The sequence below is a fragment of the Coregonus clupeaformis genome, chromosome 10 (assembly GCF_020615455.1).
Source record: "Coregonus clupeaformis isolate EN_2021a chromosome 10, ASM2061545v1, whole genome shotgun sequence".
Classification (NCBI taxonomy): Eukaryota; Metazoa; Chordata; class Actinopteri; order Salmoniformes; family Salmonidae; genus Coregonus; species Coregonus clupeaformis.
In genome coordinates, this window is record NC_059201.1 from 9,548,247 (window position 1) to 9,568,902 (window position 20,656).

Sequence of the window (20,656 nt, forward strand, 5' to 3'; positions counted from 1 at the left end):
TGCCATTATCAACGGCGACCATCAACAGAGTTTTCACCTTGTCGGCTCGGGGATTTGAACTAGCGACCTTTCGGTTACTGGCCCAACGCTCAAACCGCTAGGCCACCTCTGTAATAATTAGGGATACTTTAAGGATTACGCTCCAATTTGTGCAATACAGTTTTACTATACGATACGGCTAATACCCATTGTTCTAGATACCGCTAAATGAATCTGAATAGGCTATACGGCTAATACCCATTGTTCTAGATACCGTTAAATGAATCTGAATAGGCTATACGGCTAATACCCATTGCTCTAGATACCGCTAAATGAATCTGAATAGGCTATACGGCTAATACCCATTGTTCTAGATACCGCTAAATGAATCTGAATAGGCTATACGGCTAATACCCATTGCTCTAGATACCGCTAAATGAATCTGAATAGGCTATACGGCTAATACCCATTGTTCTAGATACCGCTAAATGAATCTGAATAGACTATACGGCTAATACCCATTGCTCTAGATACCGTTAAATGAATCTGAATAGGCTATATGGCTAATACCCATTGTTCTAGATACCGCTAAATGAATCTGAATAGGCTATACGGCTAATACCCATTGCTCTAGATACCGCTAAATGAATCTGAATAGGCTATATGGCTAATACCCATTGTTCTAGATACCGCTAAATGAATCTGAATAGGCTATACGGCTAATAACCATTGTTCTAGATACCGCTAAATGAATCTGAATAGGCTATACGGCTAATACCCATTGCTCTAGATACCGCTAAATGAATCTGAATAGGCTATACGGCTAATACCCATTGCTCTAGATACCGCTAAATGAATCTGAATAGGCTATAAAAACAAAGTGGCTTGACTCTGTTCGATCCTCGTACCGAAGTGGCAGAGAGTCATCGTTTCTCCGCTTTAACGGTACAACAGGGGTGAAACCTTTTGGCAGCCCCTCTTCCGAATCACAAAGCCCTAAGGATAATGGCTTTGTAATGCAATGCATGACTTCATTCCATTTCAGTGTCCTCAAAAGAGTAAACATTGCAGTGATCTGAGGTGAAGGGATAGAGCTGGAAACCGTCCTCTGTGGCAAAGTAATCTTAAAGGGGCTATATCTAATACATGTGAATGGATGGTATGATATTAACTAAGGTAATATTATACAAGTATGAGAAAAAAAGCACTACACATCTTACACGTCTCCTCAGACTACTGCAGTGTCTACTCCTACATACTGCAAGCACAGCCACATGCCCACTGAGCCCCATTCCACTGAGATGTCATGCTGCACAAAGCCATTGTCGTTAATCAGCGTAGGCCAGTAATGAAAACACTTCATCCCAGTCCTGCAGCTTCCTTCGGCACGATCTGTTCCACTTTTATGTTTTTACATAGATCATAACATTACTATCTCACCATGACAAAATGAAACAACTGCCATGCTGATATGCTCTCTTCAGGGATTTATCTGAGACGCACCTTGGTTGGGTGTTTTGTCTGTCCAAGGAGATGCCTTCTCTACCACCATCCCACCCTCCTCAGGACCATCAATGCTGGGAAGAGCATGCTGAATGAGGACCAAGCGTCCTGTGAACTGCTCTACGTGAAGAAGCTGAGCGACAAAAAAACAGCGCAACTCCACACTGCTGGACGACAATGGGGTGAGACTACTGGAATCATAGAATGTTGAGCATTAGTTCTAGTAATTATAGTTATATTAGTAAACGGCCCATAGACTAGGCCTACAGCACTACAATACGAGAAAGGGCAAAGCATACGCACATCCTGGTCCAATGTTTGTATTCTATGTACTACTGCCTCTATAGTGAAGGTTGGACCCTTGGTGACACATTACATTACAGCAAGGTTCACCCAGGTCTCTCTCTAATAAAACCATGTCTGTTCAAATGTCTCCAATCCAAACTTCGAAGCACCAGACATCATTGGGTGCCTGGGGATTTGTTTTTTTCCTGACAAAGCAGACAATTTCCTTAAGACTGACCGTTGTACGCTGCTGTATTTAGAAACAGCTTCGTGTGGGTCCATAGAGCAGCTAACCGCCGCTAGCACATAACGTCAAAAACCCACTCACTAAGAGATGGCTCCATAATCTCTCAAATGTACAGTTGAAGTTGGAAGTTTACATACACTTAGGTTGGAGTCATTAAAACTATTTTTTCAACCACTCCACAAATGTCTTGTTAACAAACTATAGTTTTGGCAAGTCGGTTAGGACATCTACTTTGTGCATGACACAAGTAATTTTTCCAACAATTGTTTACAGACAGATTATTTTACTTAGAATTCACTGTATCACAATTCCAGTGGGGCAGAAGTTTACATACACTAAGTTGACTGTGCCTTTAAAACAGCTTGGAAAATTCCAGAAAAGGATGTCATAGCTTTAGAAGCTTCTGATAGGCTAAATGACATCATTTGAGTCAATTGGAGGTGTACCTGTGGATGTATTTCAAGGCCTACCTTCAAACGCAGTGCCTCTTTGCTTGACATCATGGGAAAATCAAAATAAATCAGCTATGACCTCAGAAAAAATTTGTAGACCTCCACAAGTCTGGTTCATCCTTGGGAGCAATTTCCAAATGCCTGAAAGTACAAACAATAGTATGCAAGTATAAACACCATGGGCCCACGCAGCCGTCATATCGCTCAGGAAGGAGACGCGTTCTGTCTCCAAGAGATGAACGTACTTTGGTGCGAAAAGTGCAAATCAATCCCAGAACAACAGCAAAGGACCTTGTGAAGATGCTGGAGGAAACAGGTACAAAAGTATCTATATCCACAGTAAAACGAGTCCTATATCGACATAACCTGAAAGGCCGCTCAGCAAGGAAGAAGCCACTGCTCCAAAACCGCCATAAAAAAGCCAGACTACGGTTTGCAACTGCACCTGTGGACAAAGATCGTACTTTTTGGAGAAATGTCCTCTGGTCTGATGAAACAAAAATATAACTGTTTGGCCATAATGACCATCGTTATGTTTGGAGGAAAAAGGGGAATGCTTGCAAGCCGAAGAACACCATCCCAACTGTGAAGCACGGGGTGGCAGCATCATGCTGTGGGGGTGCTTTGCTGCAGGAGGGACTGGTGCACTTCACAAAATAGATGGCATCATGAGGAAGAAAAATTATGTGGATATATTGAAGCAACATCTCAAGACATCAGTCAGGAAGTTAAAGCTTGGTCGCAAATGGGTCTTCCAAATGGACAATGACCCCAAGCATACAGTGGGGCAAAAAAGTATTTAGTCAGCCACTATTTGTGCAAGTTCTCCCACTTAAAAAGATGAGAGAGGCCTGTAATTTTCATCATAGGTACACGTCAACTATGAAAGACAAATTGAGAAAAAAAATCCAGGAAAATCACATTGTAGGATTTTTTATGAATTTATTTGCAAATTATGGTGGAAAATAAGTATTTGGTCACCTACAAACAAGCAAGATTTCTGGCTCTCACAGACCTGTAACTTCTTCTTTAAGAGGCTCCTCTGTCCTCCACTCGTTACCTGTATTAATGGCATCTGTTTGAACTTGTTATCAGTATAAAAGACACCTGTCCACAACCTCAAACAGTCACACTCCAAACTCCACTATGGCCAAGACCAAAGAGCTGACAAAGGACACCAGAAACAAAATTGTAGACCTGCACCAGGCTGGGAAGACTGAATCTGCAATAGGTAAGCAGCTTGGTTTGAAGAAATCAACTGTGGGAGCAATTATTAGGAAATGGAAGACATACAAGACCACTGATAATCTCCCTCGATCTGGGGCTCCACGCAAGATCTCACCCCGTGGGGTCAAAATGATCACAAGAACGGTGAGCAAAAATCCCAGAACCACACGGGGGGACCTAGTGAATGACCTGCAGAGAGCTGGGACCAAAGTAACAAAGCCTACCATCAGTAACACACTACGCCGCCAGGGACTCAAATCCTGCAGTGCAAGACGTGTCCCCCTGCTTAAGCCAGTACATGTCCAGGCCCGTCTGAAGTTTGCTAGAGTGCATTTGGATGATCCAGAAGAGGATTGGGAGAATGTCATATGGTCAGATGAAACCAAAATATAACTTTTTGGTAAAAACTCAACTCGTCGTGTTTGGAGGACAAAGAATGCTGAGTTGCATCCAAAGAACACCATACCTACTGTGAAGCATGGGGGTGGAAACATGCTTTGGGGCTGTTTTTCTGCAAAGGGACCAGGACGACTGATCCGTGTAAAGGAACGAATGAATGGGGCCATGTATCGTGAGATTTTGAGTGAAAACCTCCTTCCATCAGCAAGGGCATTGAAGATGAAACGTGGCTGGGTCTTTCAGCATGACAATGATCCCAAACACACCGCCCGGGCAATGAAGGAGTGGCTTCGTAAGAAGCATTTCAAGGTCCTGGAGTGGCCTAGCCAGTCTCCTGATCTCAACCCCATAGAAAATCTTTGGAGGGAGTTGAAAGTCTGTGTTGCCCAGCGACAGCCCCAAAACATCACTGCTCTAGAGGAGATCTGCATGGAGGAATGGGCCAAAATACCAGCAACAGTGTGTGAAAACCTTGTGAAGACTTACAGAAAACGTTTGACCTGTGTCATTGCCAACAAAGGGTATATAACAAAGTATTGAGAAACTTTTGTTATTGACCAAATACTTATTTTCCACCATAATTTGCAAATAAATTCATAAAAAATCCTACAATGTGATTTTCTGGAATTTTTTTTCTCATTTTGTCTGTCATAGTTGACGTGTACCTATGATGAAAATTACAGGCCTCTCTCATCTTTTTAAGTGGGAGAACTTGCACAATTGGTGGCTGACTAAATACTTTTTTTCCCCACTGTACTTCCAAAGTTGTGGCAAAATGGCTTAAGGACAACAAAGTCAAGGTATTGGAGTGGCCATCACAAAGCCCTGACCTCAATCCTATAAAACATTTGTGGGCAGAACTGAAAAAGCATGTGCGAGCAAGGAGGCCTACAAACCTGACTCCGTTACACCAGCTCTGTCAGGAGGAATGGGCCAAAATTCACCCAACTTATTTTGGGAAGCTTATGGAAGGCTACCCGAAACGTTTGACCCAAGTTAAACAATTTAAAGGCAATGCTACCACATACTAATTGAGTGTATGTAAACTTCTGACCCACTGGGAATGTGATGAAATAAATAAAAGCTGAAATAAATCATTCTCTCTACTATTATTCTGACATTTCACATTCTTAAAATAAAGTGGTGATCCTAACTGACCTAAAACAGGACATTTTTACTAGGATTAAATGTCAGGAATTGTGAAAAACTGAATTTAAATGTATTTGGCTAAGGTGTATGTAAACTTCCGACTTCAACTGTATTTACACAGCAGAGTCTATAGCAGTCGATACAGTGCTGTTCAAGGGTCTGTGTCATGTCGGGTCAATCCCTCCCGTCCTTCTGCTGGCCTCCCAACCCCATCCCCTCCTCTATTCTCTGTGTTCACCCTCTGTCCCTCCCGTTAATTAATTACATATTTGCTTCGTGTGCCCCTCCTCCACTCTAGTCCAGTAAGAGGTAAACAGAGTTCCCATACTGCTGTCCATTCTGTGCATTGGGCTCTTAGATATGCCCTAACCGTCTGACCATACACTACTACACTATACTAAACATTATTACTTCATAAGAAGACGGTGAGAAGTAAGGTTTGGTGGAAATCTAGTTAGTGGGATTTACCGGCATAATTAAATCCTTTGGAAGGGAATGAAATCAAGTGGGATATTCACTGTCTTAATCCATCTTTAGGATGTTTCTCTGTGGCACAGTAACTGCTGGCATTGAGCACATATTTACAATGATGTCATAAAGTTAGAATTATTCCCATCCATTCTCTGACAGAAATGTCCATGCTGGGAATCCTTTAGGCATTCACTGAGCTTGTAATTCTCATTGAGATAAAATCTTGCGAGAGACCTGCTAGAGAGACCCATGTGGCCAGTGTTATATTTCAGGCTATTTATCTCCTTTCTTACTGTCAGCCTAATTGTATTGATATATCTAAATGCATGTTTGATATGATCTTGATGTGACTTAAACCTTTTCCAGGATGGCACAGGAATCCCTCTGCAGTATTGGGGCATGTTCGACGGCCACGCCGGCTCAAGGTGTGCCATCATGGCATCCAAACTCCTCCATGGCCTCATCAGAGACAGACTGGGGGACATTGCCCACCTGTTGGAGAACCCCTCTGCGGCGCCCCCTATCTACCTGGCCAAGAATGGCAGCCCCTAGCAGGTTGCGTTGAAGAAGGGGGAGAATTCCACCCTGGACCCAGAGGACCCTGACGCCATCACTGATCCCTCTACCTGCTTCCACATTGGAGAAGGCTGTCAGTCTGGAGAGTCTGATCATGGGTGTCATAGAAAACACCTTCAAACAGATGGTAAGACACAGTCACGCTCACAGCATATCACCTTATTTTGTGAAATAGCGTTCTACTAGTCTCGTGAGACCATCCTTCCAAATCTCCTCTCAGCAAAGCCTCGGCATCTGAGGCTTTTACCACCTTAGGATGAGAGAGGGGATACAGTAGCTATTGAGCAAAATGGGTTTCCCAGAATCAAATGCAATGATTATTTTTCTTTAGGCAGTCTTTATCTCTCAATGTACTCTAATATTTCATGTTAAGTATAACCTCTTTAATGCAATAAGTGCTGCTGACTTTATTCTGCAACCCAATGAATGAATGAATGAATAAGCTTTTGCTTTTGTTTTCGGTTCCTGTTCTGTTGATTACAGGATGAACTGATAGAGAAAGAGAAGATGTCCTATACCATTTCTGGTGGCTGTTGTGCCTTGGCTGCCATTCATTTGATGGGGAAGCTCTACGTTGCCAATGCAGGAGACAGTAGGTAGGTCAACAGGTCCAACAGATAGCAGCAGGATTGATTAATGCCCTAGCCTAATGGCTAATGACTGTTGTATTACAGGCCTACTTGTTGTACACATTCAACTCAAATGTATTTGATTTCAGTCATTCAATGCAGAGTTGAATGACTGAAACAGAGGTTAAAGTGACACCATGATGCCCAAAGCCATTGATTCCAAGAAGTTTCCTTTGGTCATGCAAATAATAATGTCACACAGCAGTTCTTTTGACCTCGGTTGGCCACTCTTTGTACTGCAACATAATTCTTCATGAACTGTAAGCTCCTGGTAGAACTTGCCCAGAGGCACAGATCTAGGATCAGTATACTGCTTGTCAATCTTAGTCTAGACCTACCTTAGATCAGCGTCTAGGGGCAATAATCATCCTGTAACATCCCTGGACTTCATGCTGTGTCTTCCCTCTTAACACCACATTATCTGTCCTGAGTGTCCTCCTAATATGGGGTCACATTATGGCGTCTGTCTTTGTCTTCATACAGTATGTCGTTGTCCCTCCCATTGAAATAGAATCACTACTCATTCTACTTTGGTTCTTCCTCTGTCTCTACAGAGCCATCATCATCCGTAACGGTGAAGTCATCGCCATGTCTAACGAGTTCACACCAGAGTCTGAGAGGCAGTGCCTGCAGTATCTGGTGAGGTCTGGGTTAATTCATGTATTTATGTATTCCTTATTTAAAAGGGAGATTCACTCATAAATTAAAGTTTGTCAGATGTTTTCAGACTTTAGAGGAAGGCCCTCAAAATTGTCAAAGACTCCAGCCACCCTAGTCATAGACTGTTCTCTCTGCTACCGCACGGCAAGCGGTACCGGAGTGCCAAGTCTAGGTCCAAAAGACTTCTCAACAGCTTCTACCCCCAAGCCATAAGACTCCTGAACAGCTAATCATGGCTACCCGGACTATTTGCACTGCCCCCCCCCACCCCATCCTTTTTACGCTGCTGCTACTCTGTTAATTATTTATGCATAGTCACTTTAACTCTACCCACATGTACATATTACCTCAACTACCTCAACTAGCCGGTGCCCCCGCACATTGACTCTGCAACGGTACCCCCCTGTATATATAGCCTCCCTACTGTTACTTTATTTTACTTCTGCTCTTTTTTTTCTCAACACTTTTTTTTGTTGTTGTTTTATTTTTACTTTTTTTGTTAAAAATAAATGCACTGTTGGTTAAGGGCTGTAAGTAAGCATTTCACTGTAATGTCTGCACCTGTTGTATTCGGCGCATGTGACCAATAAAATTTGATTTGATTTGATTTGATTTGATTTGATTTGAAAACATCTGAGAAATCTTGATTTTAAAGTGTAATGCCCCTTTAACCAGGTGAGTCCCATCACCACGGGATATGAATTGCTTTTCCAAGGGTGCCCTGGCCACGAGGAAGGTGCAGGGGAGAGGGAGGGTGATGTTATTTAATGTCTGATTCAGACTACATCTTTATTAATTGTCTGCTTGGTCTAAGTTAAGCTGAAGTGGGTGGCTGTGTTGGAGAGTGGTGGAACCTCCAGGGAGAGGGATGAATAGTACTGTTGATTGTGCATCACAGCTATATAATGTTCCGCCCTCACTTTTCTTACTGCCATGACACTTACTTGACGATATGTTTATCAGGGTTGGGGTAAATTCCATTTCAATTCCAGACAATTCAGGAAGTACACTGAACTTCTTGAAAGAATAGAATCAGTAATCCCTAACCCGTAATCCTATTGTATTTTTGCAGGGCTTACAAGACCATCGTAGAAGACGACCTCAAGTTCCCACTCATATATGGAGAGGGCAAAAAGGTGAAACACTTCGTCATGTTTATGGACGTTGGGTCCTGGTGGACATCATAACAGAACAGCACAGTAGATGTATGGTGCTGTAAGGTCTACCATGGGTAGGTCCACAGTAGATGTATGGTGCTGTAAGGTCTACCGTGGGTAGGACCACATTTTTCCTGACCCCCTGACCAGGTAAAACCCTGCCCAAGACATGGGACATTGGATTGGCTATACAGTAAAGTATATCTGGGTCTTCAAACCACATGTAGAGTTGCTGTTATCCTCCCACCCTCGTCATGTTTCCCTGACAGGAAGAATGCTTAGCTGCTTAGCTTAGTTGTTCCCCACTATGAAATCAGGGAGGGAACTGTGGATCTGTCTCCGTTCGTTCGTACTTTAGTCACACGCGATGTCTCAGACAGCACTGGCCTGATTTTGACTAAACTTGGGCTTCTTGCCATAGAGATCTGGCATTTACAAAATTACACTGATTGGCCCCAAGGCGGGAGCTAAAGTAATGAACAGAAATGTGTTAGTCACACGCAATATCTCATTTGGCCCAAGGGGGGTTGCCTTGTTTACGCTGCAGGACAGTTCACCTGCAGTACAGACATAGCAAGATATAACTTTTAGTTGTTCATTCCACTGTATGTGTGGGAGGATTTCATGGTTGTTACTGAACTCTCCCAGTCTTTACCTGTGTGGTTGTTACTGAACTCTCCCAGTCTTTAGCTGTGTGGTTAAAGATAAATGCTCCTGAGTCACATTTCTCTCAAATCTAAGCATATCCACAGGCACTAACCCACATTTTGTGTTTGTGTGTGTGTGTGTGTGTGTGTGTGTGTGTGTAGACCCGTGTCATGGCCACCATTGGGGTAACACGTGGCTTAGGGGATCATGACCTGAAGGTGTAGAACTCCAACATCTACATCAAGCCCTTTCTCTCCTGCTGCCCAGAGGTGAATGAGAGATGTCATGCTGTTTGTGTCTAGAACCATGTATCGCCCACCATCTGCCAGATCAAGGCTTGTCTAGAAGCATCCCAGTGTGTTCCGAATCTTGGACGACATCTAATGACATACGTTTACTTTATTTTGGCTCATCAATGTATATATTGTCGAAGGTATCTGATCCAAATTCATTGCTAGATGATTTATCCTATTATTATAGCCATGTTTAATACTCTGCATACACTCCTTCCCTCCCTTATCTCCTACAGGTGATAGTGTACGACATGTCTGAGTACAAGCATGGCCCTGATGACGTGCTGGTGATGGGTACAGATGGGCTGTGGGACGTGACCACGGACAGGGAGGTAGCAGACGCAGTTTCAGGCTTCCTGTCCTGCTGCGAGCCCACTGATCCTGTGAGGTACTGTACTGTAATCTCTAGTCTATAATCTACACAGTATAAAGTCCTGTAGCCAAATATTAGACCTCTGATTAATTATTTAATGAATTAATAAGATGAGGTCTAAGGGCATTCCATAGCGACTGCGTTCGAGATAACTCATGGGTCAAAGTCTGTGCCTGCTAGCAGCATGTGTCCCACGTCCACAGCTACATCCAGAATCGGTAGACAGTTCTGATTGAAGAATCGCTGTTTGTGTTGCCGAGCAGTGAACAAGAAACGATTAAATCCCGTTTTTAGATGCTACCCACCCAAATACAAATCTAATATGGATGCCAATGTTTTGTTTTCACTTTACGTGCACACTTGCCTGTGGTTCCCACCTGTCTGTGGTTCCCACCAGTTTGTACCTGTCTGTGGTTCACACCTGTCTGTTGTCAGCTAATGAGTCCCACAAAACAGGCAGGTGCTGCCCCAGATGGGTAGTAAAGGAAACACGCAAAGCTATAACAAAACATTGCTGCACTGCATTTGTAAGATAAATATTAATATCCTTGCAATATACTTCACTTTTGAGAGGCATTGAACTATGCACTGATTCAGAGATGTCTGAAGGACAACAGGGAAAGCAGGCAATAACAGAGTCAAAGAATGGCAGGGCAAAGGGGCATTCAATTAAGAATATGCCGCGGCTATAGGTCTATAGAGGTCAGCTAAAACTTGAAAATGAGTACTGAGTCATATCTGGACTAGGCCAACATAATGGATGGACCACATTCAGAAACTAACCAAACGCAGAGACACATACAGTGAGGGAAAAAAGTATTTGATCCCCTGCTGATTTTGTACGTTTGCCCACTGACAAAGACATGATATGTCTATAATTTTAATGGTAGGTTTATTTGGACAGTGAGAGACAGAATAACAACAAAAAAATCCAGAAAAACGCATGTCAAAAATGTTATAAATTGATTTGCATTTTAATGAGGAAAATAAGTATTTGACCCCCTCTCAATCAGAAAGATTTCTGTCTCCCAGGTGTCTTTTATACAGGTAACGAGCTGGGATTAGGAGCACACTCTTAAGGGAGTGCTCCTAATCTCAGTTTGTTACCTGTATAAAAGACACCTGTCCACAGAAGCAATCAATCAATCAGATTCCAAACTCTCCACCATGGCCAAGTCCAAAGAGCTCTCCAAGGATGTCAGGGACAAGATTGTAGACCTACACAAGGCTGGAATGGGCTACAAGACCATCGCCAAGCAGCTTGGTGAGAAGGTGACAACAGTTGGTGCGATTATTCGCAAATGGAAGAAACACAAAAGACCTGTCAATCTCCCTCGGCCTGGGGCTCCATGCAAGATCTCACCTCGTGGAGTTGCAATGATCATGAGAACGGTGAGGAATCAGCCCAGAACTTGTTGTTACTTACCCTTACCACCTGGGGGCGGCCCGTCAGGAAGTCCAGGATCCAGTTGCAGAGGGAGGTGTTTAGTCCCAGCGTCCTTAGCTTAGTGATGAGTTTGAGGGCACTATGATGTTGAACGCTGAGCCATAGTCAATGAATAGCATGGATGGACCACATTCAGAAACTAACCAAACGCAGAGACACATACAGTGAGGGAAAAAAGTATTTGATCCCCTGCTGATTTTGTACGTTTGCCCACTGACAAAGACATAATATGTCTATAATTTTAATGGTAGGTTTATTTGAACAGTGAGAGACAGAATAACAACAACAAAAATCCAGAAAAACGCATGTCAAAAATGTTGTAAATTGATTTGCATTTTACTGAGGGAAATAAGTATTTGACCCCTCTGCAAAACATGACTTAGTACTTGGTGGCAAATCCCTTGTTGGCAATCACAGAGGTCAGACGTTTCTTGTAGTTGGCCACCAGGTTTGCACACATCTCAGGAGGGATTTTGTTCCACTTGTCACGGTTAACTAAGCCAGAACCCAGAAGCAGACCAGGACACGGTACGTGAGACAAAGGTGAGTGTTTATTTATAGAGTCCGAGTGAAGCTGAATAATCCAGGGAACAGAGCGGGTGGCGTGGATGGGTTGTTGAGGGTGCAGTGGTTGGTCCGTACTGGCTCGGCAGCCGCCGACCATCAGGCAGAGGTTGGGTGAAGGTTCCGGGTGAGAGACTGCAGACAGAACAAAACGGAGGTGAGTACACAGCAAATCAACAAGGTGCAAAACAACAAAACTAACGCTAGAACTCAAAGGCTGATACGCTGACAAACATACTGTTCATGGCTAACGATCCGGCAGGAACTGGATGTTGGGCCAGAGCCTAAGAAGGGTGATGATCAGGACCAGGTGTGCAGATTGCTGATGGGATGCAGGTGCGGAAAACCAGAGCGCTCCCCGGAGCGTTCCCGAACCCTCGGGAAACTGGAGAATACGAGCAGGAACACTAGTCACCAGACAGGACCCGACTCAGACAGCCGGGATCGTCACAGTACCCCCCCTCCGACGCAACGCCACCGGGCGGACTTCCCCGGAGCGCCAGGATGGAGGCGGTAGAAGTCACTGATGAGGTCTCGCGTCTAGGACCTGTCGCCGCGGAATCCAACTCCTCTCTTCAGGGCCATACCCCTCCCAGTCCACGAGATACTGGAAACCCCGGCCCCGCCGTCTGGAATCCATGATGCGACGCACCGTGTAGGGCAGGACCACCTCCGATCATCCGAGGAGGAGGAGGAGGAGGCGGAGGAGGCAACAGAGGACTGAGGAAGACAGGCTTGAGGCAGGAGACATGAAAGGTGGGATGGACTCTGAGCGTCCTCGGTAGTTTGAGTCGAACTGCCACTGGATTGATCACCTTCTCCACCACAAACGGACCAATGAACTTCGGCAACAACTTCCTAGACTCAGTCCGTAACGGAAGATCCCGTGTGGCCAACCAAACCCTATCTCCGATGGTATAGGTGGGAGCGGGAATCCGGCACGATTCGCCTGGAGCTGATACCGGTCCGAAACTCTAAGGAGTGCCTTTCTGGCCCGATGCCAGGTCCGGTGGCAACGCCGAATATGGGCCTGAACAGAAGGCACTGAGAGCTCCTTCTCCTGAGAAGGAAACAGGGGAGGTTGGTAGCCATACAGGCACTGGAAGGGAGACATCCCAGTGGCAGACGTGGAAGAGTATTGTGGGCATACTCAACCCAAGGCAACTGAGAGACCCAGGAGGTGGGGTTGGAAGAGACCAGACAGCGTAGCGTTGATTCCATCTTCTGGTTGGCTCTCTCCGCCTGACCATTGGATTGGGGGTGAAAACCAGATGTGAGACTGACCGTAGCTCCAATGGCCAAACAGAAGGACTTCCAGACAGCAGAGGTAAACTGAGGGCCACGGTCGGAAACGATATCACTGGGCAAACCGTGGACCCTGAAAACCTCCCTAACCAGGATCTCGGACGTCTCCGAGGCAGAGGGAAGCTTGGCAATTGGCACAAAGTGGGCGAACTTGCTGAATCTGTCCACGATAGTCAGAACGACCGTGTTCCCCCTCAGAAGCGGGCAACCCGTGACGAAGTCCAGGGCCAGATGCGACCATGGTCGCGGGGAATAGGAAGGGGTGAAGTAGTCCAGAGCTGGGCCGATTGGTACTCTTATTCTGCGCACACACTGGACAGGCAGCAACAAAACCCCCGAGTATCCTCGGCCATGGCAGGCCACCAAAACGTCTGCGAAGAAACGCCATAGTCCGAGCCACGCCAGGGTGACAAGCCATCTTGCTGGCGTGGGACCATTTGAGGACAGCAGGACGAACCGACTCAGGCACAAACAACCGACCGGGTGGACCGTTACCGGGACCGGGCTGAGTCCGAAGGGCCGCCAGCACCTCCTCCTCAATCTTCCACATAACTGCTCCCACGACGCAGTTCCGGGGGAGGATAGTCTCGGTCTTGGACCCACTCTCCTCCGTCTTGGAGAACATCCGGGACAAGGCGTCCGCCTTGCCGTTCTTAGATCCAGGTCGAACGTCAGGGCAAACTTGAATCGTCCGAAAAACAACGCCCACCTGGCCTGACGGGAGTTGAGACGCGTTAGCCGATTGCACGTAAGCAAGATTCTTGTGGTCCGTCCAGACCATAAACGGTTGCTCCGCCCCCCTCCAACCAGTGGCGCCACTCCTCCAAGGCAAGTTTCACCGCGAGAAGCTCCCGGTTACCCACATCGTAATTCCTCTCCGCAGGCGAAAGGCGACGAGAGTAGTAGGCGCAGGGATGGAGTTTACTGTCCGTGGAGCATCGCTGCGACAGGATGGCGCCAACTCCCACATCAGACGCGTCCCACTTCAACGACGAACTGACGGGCCGTGTCCGGTTGAGAGAGAATCGGTGCGTTGGTGAATCGCCTCTTCAAATCCAGAAACGCTCGATCCGCCTCCGGATTCCACTTGAAGGTCCTGATGCTGGAAGTCAAGGCAGTTAACGGAGCGGCCACACGGCTGTAATCCCGGATGAATCTGCGGTAGAAATTCGCAAACCCCCAAAAAATCTCTGGAGCTGCAATCTCGTACCGGGCTGGGCCCATTCCAGAACCAGCTCTAACCTTCTCCTGGTCCATCCTAATCTCTCCCCTGGAGATGATGTACCCGAGAAAGGATGTCGTGTGGGCGTGAAACTCGCACTTCTCGGCCTTCACAAACAGGCGATTCTCCAACAATCGCTGCAGAACCTGCCGGACATGCTGGACGTGGTCGGAAGGTTCCTTCGAGAAGATCAGAATGTCATCCAGGTAAACAAACACAAAGAGACCGATCATATCTCTCAGGACGTCGTTCACCATACTCTGGAATACCGCTGGAGCATTGGTCAGTCCAAACGGCATCACCTGATACTCGAGTGACCCATCGGTGTATTGAAACCCGTCAACCACTCGTCCCCCTCTCTGATCCGGGACCAGGTGATACGCGTGCGTAGGTCTAGCTTGGTGAACACCGTAAGCACCCTGTAAGGAGTCGAAGGCAGAACTCATCAAGGGCAGGGGATACTTGTTCTTGACCGTGATGTCATTCAACCCCCCGATAATCAATACACGGTCGAAGAGAGCCATCCTTCTTACCCACAAAGAAGAATCCTGCCCCCAGGGGTGATGACGAGGGACGAACGAGACCAGCAGCTAGGGACTCCTTGATGTAGGTCTCCAACGCCTCCACGTTCAGGTCGGGAGATACTGTATAACCTTCCCTTGGGGTAGACAGCTCCAGGGACCAGGTTGATGGCACAATCATATGGTCGGTGGGGAGGGAGTGACAGAGCCTTCTGCTTACTGAAAACTTCCCCCAAATCGTGATATGTCTCGGGAACCAGGGACAAATCTGGGGGTTTGGCCTCAATCACCTGACTGGGAACCGAATGGGGGCAGGCAGTCTTGAGACAGTTAGCATGACAATCAAGGCTCCAACTTCGTTACCTTGCCCGTCACCCAATCGAACGTGGGATTGTGTTCCTTCAGCCAGGGGTATCCAAGGACCAGAGGAACATGGGAAGACGGCAGAATGAAGAATGAAATCATCTCAGAATGATTCCCCGACAACCGCATCTTAACCGGTTCAGTCCTCATCGTGATACGTGCCAGACTACTGCCGTTCAGAGTGGTAGCTTCAATGGCTTCCGCAATTGCTCCTTGGAAAGCCCCAGCTGTTCCACCAACTCGGCATCTAGAAAGCTTCCATCGGCACCTGAATCGATAAAAGCGTTAATCGCTAAGCTCTGATTCCTGTTCATAAGGGTAGCCGGGAAACGGGGTCTGACAGAGGTATTGAGAGGTCGAAACTGGCTCGCTAAAAGTCCTCCCAACTTTAGCGAGCGGCGCAGTTTGACGACCCGACTGGATCCTGAGAAGCTGATCGGTTGGACGGAACCCATTGCTTCTCCCTCCTTCGGCTCTCGGACTCGATTATCCACCCGAATAGACAAAGCTACCAAGCTGTCCAGGTCACTAGGCTCGGATAGGAGATCAACTCATCCTTGAGCTGCTCCGACAGACCCTGGTAAAAGGCCGCTTGCAGAGACTCCTCGTTCCACCCACTCTCCACAGCCAACGTCTTGAACTCGATCACGAAGTCGGCCCACGCTGCGAGTTCCTTGGCGAAGCGAAAACAGGCGCCTAGCTGCGTCCCTCCCTCGGACGGAATGGTCGAAGAGCTTCCTCATCTCGGCCGTGAACCCCTGGTATGAAGCCATGCAGGGATCCTGTCGTTCCCAAACGGCTGAAGCCCACTCCAGCGCTCGACCACGCAGCAACTCAATCACAAAGGCTATCCTAGCCTTGTCTGTGGCATAAGAGTAGGGGCTGTAGATCGAACACTAGTCCACACTGCATAAGGAAGGAACGGCATCTTCCCAGCTCTCCCTCATACTTATCCGGCGTCGGAACCTTGGGCTCACGGATGGACACAGCTTCAGAAGCGGCAGGCGAGATGGGTGAAACCGGTAGTGGATCCTCCACCGGACACTTGCGTTGGTTCTGGACCTCCGTCAGACCGGTAGAAAGGTTCCGAACTGACAACGCGATCTCCTGTAGTACCGTGCTATGATAGCCCAACATCTTCTCCTGCTGGGTAATAGCATGGCGAACAGAGTCCAGGTCCGCTGGGTTCATTACTGGCCGGATCGTTCTGTCACGGTTAACTAAGCCAGAACCCAGAAGCAGACCAGGACACGGTACGTGAGACAAAGGTGAGTGTTTATTTATAGAGTCCGAGTGAAGCTGAATAATCCAGGGAACAGAGCGGGTGGCGTGGATGGGTTGTTGAGGGTGCAGTGGTTGGTCCGTACTGGCTCCGGCAGCCGCCGACCATCAGGCAGAGGTTGGGTGAAGGTTCCGGGTGAGAGACTGCAGACAGAACAAAACGGAGGTGAGTACACAGCAAATCAACAAGGTGCAAAACAACAAAACTAACGCTAGAACTCAAAGGCTGATACGCTGACAAACATACTGTTCATGGCTAACGATCCGGCAGGAACTGGATGTTGGGCCAGAGCCTAAGAAGGGTGATGATCAGGACCAGGTGTGCAGATTGCTGATGGGATGCAGGTGCGGAAAACCAGAGCGCTCCCCGGAGCGTTCCCGAACCCTCGGGAAACTGGAGAATACGAGCAGGAACACTAGTCACCAGACAGGACCCGACTCAGACAGCCGGGATCGTCACACCACTCTTCTTTGCAGATCTTCTCCAAGTCATTAAAGTTTTGAGGCTGACGTTTGGCAACTCGAACCTTCAGCTCCCTCCACAGATTTTCTATGGGATTAAGGTCTGGAAACTGGCTAGGCCACTCCAGGACCTTAATGTGCTTCTTCTTGAGCCACTCCTTTGTTACCTTGGCCGTGTGTTTTGGGTCATTGTCATGCTGGAATACCCATCCACGACCCATTTTCAATGCCCTGGCTGTGGGAAGGAGGTTCTCACCCAAGATTTGACGGTACATGGCCCCGTCCATCGTCCCTTTGATGCGGTGAAGTTGTCGTGTCCCCTTAGCAGAAAAACACCCCCAAAGCATAATGTTTCCACCTCCATGTTTGACGGTGGGGATGGTGTTCTTGGGGTCATAGGTAGCATTCCTCCTCCTCCAAACACGGCCAGTTCTCCTCTGAATCATTCAGATGTTATTTGGCAAACTTCAGACGGCCCTGTATATGTTCTTTCTTGAGCAGGGGGACCTTGCGGGCGCTGCAGGATTTCAGTCCTTCACGGCGTAGTGTGTTACCAATTGTTTTCTTGGTGACTATGGTCCCAGCTGCCTTGAGATCATTGACAAGATCCTCCCGTGTAGTTCTGGGCTGATTCCTCACCATTCTCATGATCATTGCAACTCCACAAGGTGAGATCTTGCATGGAGCCCCAGGCCGAGGGAGATTGACAGTTATTTTGTGTTTCATCCATTTGCGAATAATCGCACCAACTGTTGTCACCTTCTCACCAAGCTGCTTGGCGATGGTCTTGTAGCCCATTCCAGCCTTGTGTAGGTCTACAATCTTGTCCCTGACATCCTTGGAGAGCTCTTTGGTCTTGGCCATGGTGGAGAGTTTGGAATCTGAGGACAGGTGTCTTTTATACAGGTAACAAACTGAGATTAGGAGCACTCCCTAATCTCAGCTCGTTACCTGTACAAAAGACACCTGGGAGCCAGAAATCTTTCTGATTGAGAGGGGGTCAAATACTTATTTCCCTCATTAAAATGCAAATCAATTTATAACATTTTTACATGTGTTTTTCTGGATTATTTTGTTGTTATTCTGTATCTCACTGTTCAAATAAACCTACCATTATAATTATAGACTGATCATTTCTTTGTCAGTGGGCAAACGTACAAAATCAGCAGGGGATCAAATACTTTTTTCCCTCACTGTATAACAACATGCTTGGTAGGCAGAACTAAATAAATAGCTTGACATAAATATGGCAATGCCTTATTCATAAACCATAATCTAATAAACCATTGCGGTAGGACGAGACAATACCAGGACACATGGTCATATAGGTAAGAGCCACACATGAAGTTCAGCAGTAGCATAAATATGTAAGCATAGTCAACATTGTACGAATAATACTCACGACTCAAACTATGAATAGGCCATCTCTACAACTTCCATTACCGGATGCACATTTCCCTCTCTTTTTCTGTAAACTCACCGGACGCCCAAGGCGACGGAGCCAGGGAGGTGATTGTCCAACATACCAGAGGCAGAGAATGGCTGGTTGCCTTGTCATGGAAGGATGTGATTCATATCAGGGGAATACATTGTGAGAGGGCTTATACTATTACAGTTGCTACCAATTAATACAGAGTAGATATCACAGGAGGTTGGTGGCACCTTAATTGGGGAAGATGGGCTCATGGTAATGGCTGGAGCGGAATAAGTGGAATGGTATCAAATACATCAAACACATAGTTTCCATATGTTTGATGTCATTCCATTTGCTCCGTTCCAGCCATTATTATGAGCCATCCTCCTCTCAGCAGCCTCCACTATTAGATATTGAATAGTCAGGTGGCCTTGAAAGAAACTACTGAATATTGGTTAGTAAAGGAGGAGTAATTAAACAATATCTCCACTAGAGGTCAGTATCTAGCCTGTACAAATGACTACGGTACTTTTGAAATGGCAATACCATTTGGACAAACACCTTCACATAACACATATTTGGGATGCAGTACATTTCAAATTCAATTCATGAACATAAAAAAAAAAATACACATTTGAAATAAATTGCACTCATCCAGATACACACTGGCCGCCCAGGACCTGTTGATGCGGTCGCGAGGGGTCCTGAAGGAGAGGGGCTGGTGGTTACCCAATGAGAGGCTGGGTTCAGGAGACGACATCACTTGTTATGTGATCCCCTTGGCGGGACCGGCGGGGCCCGAGACAGAGAAATGACAGGCCCTGTCCCACCACCCCGCAGGAGAGGACTAGTTCCCTAGGACCGACCAGTGTCACTCCGTCCCTCCTACCCTACCCTGGGGGAGGGGCAAAGAAAACACCTCCCTTATAGGGAAGCCTCAGGTTGGAGAGCCTGCTGCTAACACCTGTTGACAGGCCCATTTCCCTGGCTTCTACAACAACACACTCTCCTTATTGTTAATGTTTGGTACTCCTGTAACCGGTGTTCAGTGACATTACCTATTACCTGACCGACCGACACATGTCCATTTCTGAAACCTGCCCCTGTAGTTTCACATTTTAATCTCTCTAACTGAATGGCTGATAATTTCAGCAGGGTTGGTTTGCCCATCATCTCAGTGCTTGGTTCGCCCTTCTGTATAAAACCTCCTTATCACCTTATGACCCCCACATGTGATTTATGTCATGCTAAATTGCTAAAATAATCTAATTTATGGCTTGTGTAGAGTACAGTATGACAGGTGGAGGTAGATGGCCATGCACATTGTTTAACGCAGATAGCGCGACTCTGATATCAGTTGAAGAGTGAAGCCACTTCTCAGAAGACAGTGGAGCTCTGTGAGAAAATAACTATATACAGTGGGGTAAAAAAGTATTTAGTCAGCCACCAATTGTGCAAGTTCTCCCACTTAAAAAGATGAGACAGGCCTGTAATTTTCATCATAGGTACACGTCAACTATGACAGACAAAATGAGAAAAGAAATTCCAGAAAATCACATTGTAGGATTTTTAATGAATTTATTTGCTAATTATGGTGGAAAATAAGTATTTGGTCAATAACAAAAGTTTCTCAATACTTTGTTATATACCCTTTGTTGGCAATGACACAGGTCAAACGTTTTCTGTAAGTCTTCACAAGGTTTTCACACACTGTTGCTGGTATTTTGGCCCATTCCTCCATGCAGATCTCCTCTAGAGCAGTGATGTTTTGGGGCTGTCGCTGGGCAACACGGACTTTCAACTCCCTCCAAAGATTTTCTATGGGGTTGAGATCTGGAGACTGGCTAGGCCACTCCAGGACCTTGAAATGCTTCTTACGAAGCCACGCCTTCGTTGCCCGGGCGGTGTGTTTGGGATCATTGTCATGCTGAAAGACCCAGCCACGTTTCATCTTCAATGCCCTTGCTGATGGAAGGAGGTTTTCACTCAAAATCTCACGATACATGGCCCCATTCATTCTTTCCTTTAC

General features: G+C 46.5%; 1 pseudogene; it reads left to right on the forward strand.

Moving 5' to 3' along the window:
• The first annotated feature begins 1,450 nt into the window (after positions 1-1,450).
• Positions 1,451-19,442, forward strand: LOC121575765 (annotated as a pseudogene).
• The last annotated feature ends 1,214 nt before the right edge of the window (positions 19,443-20,656 follow it).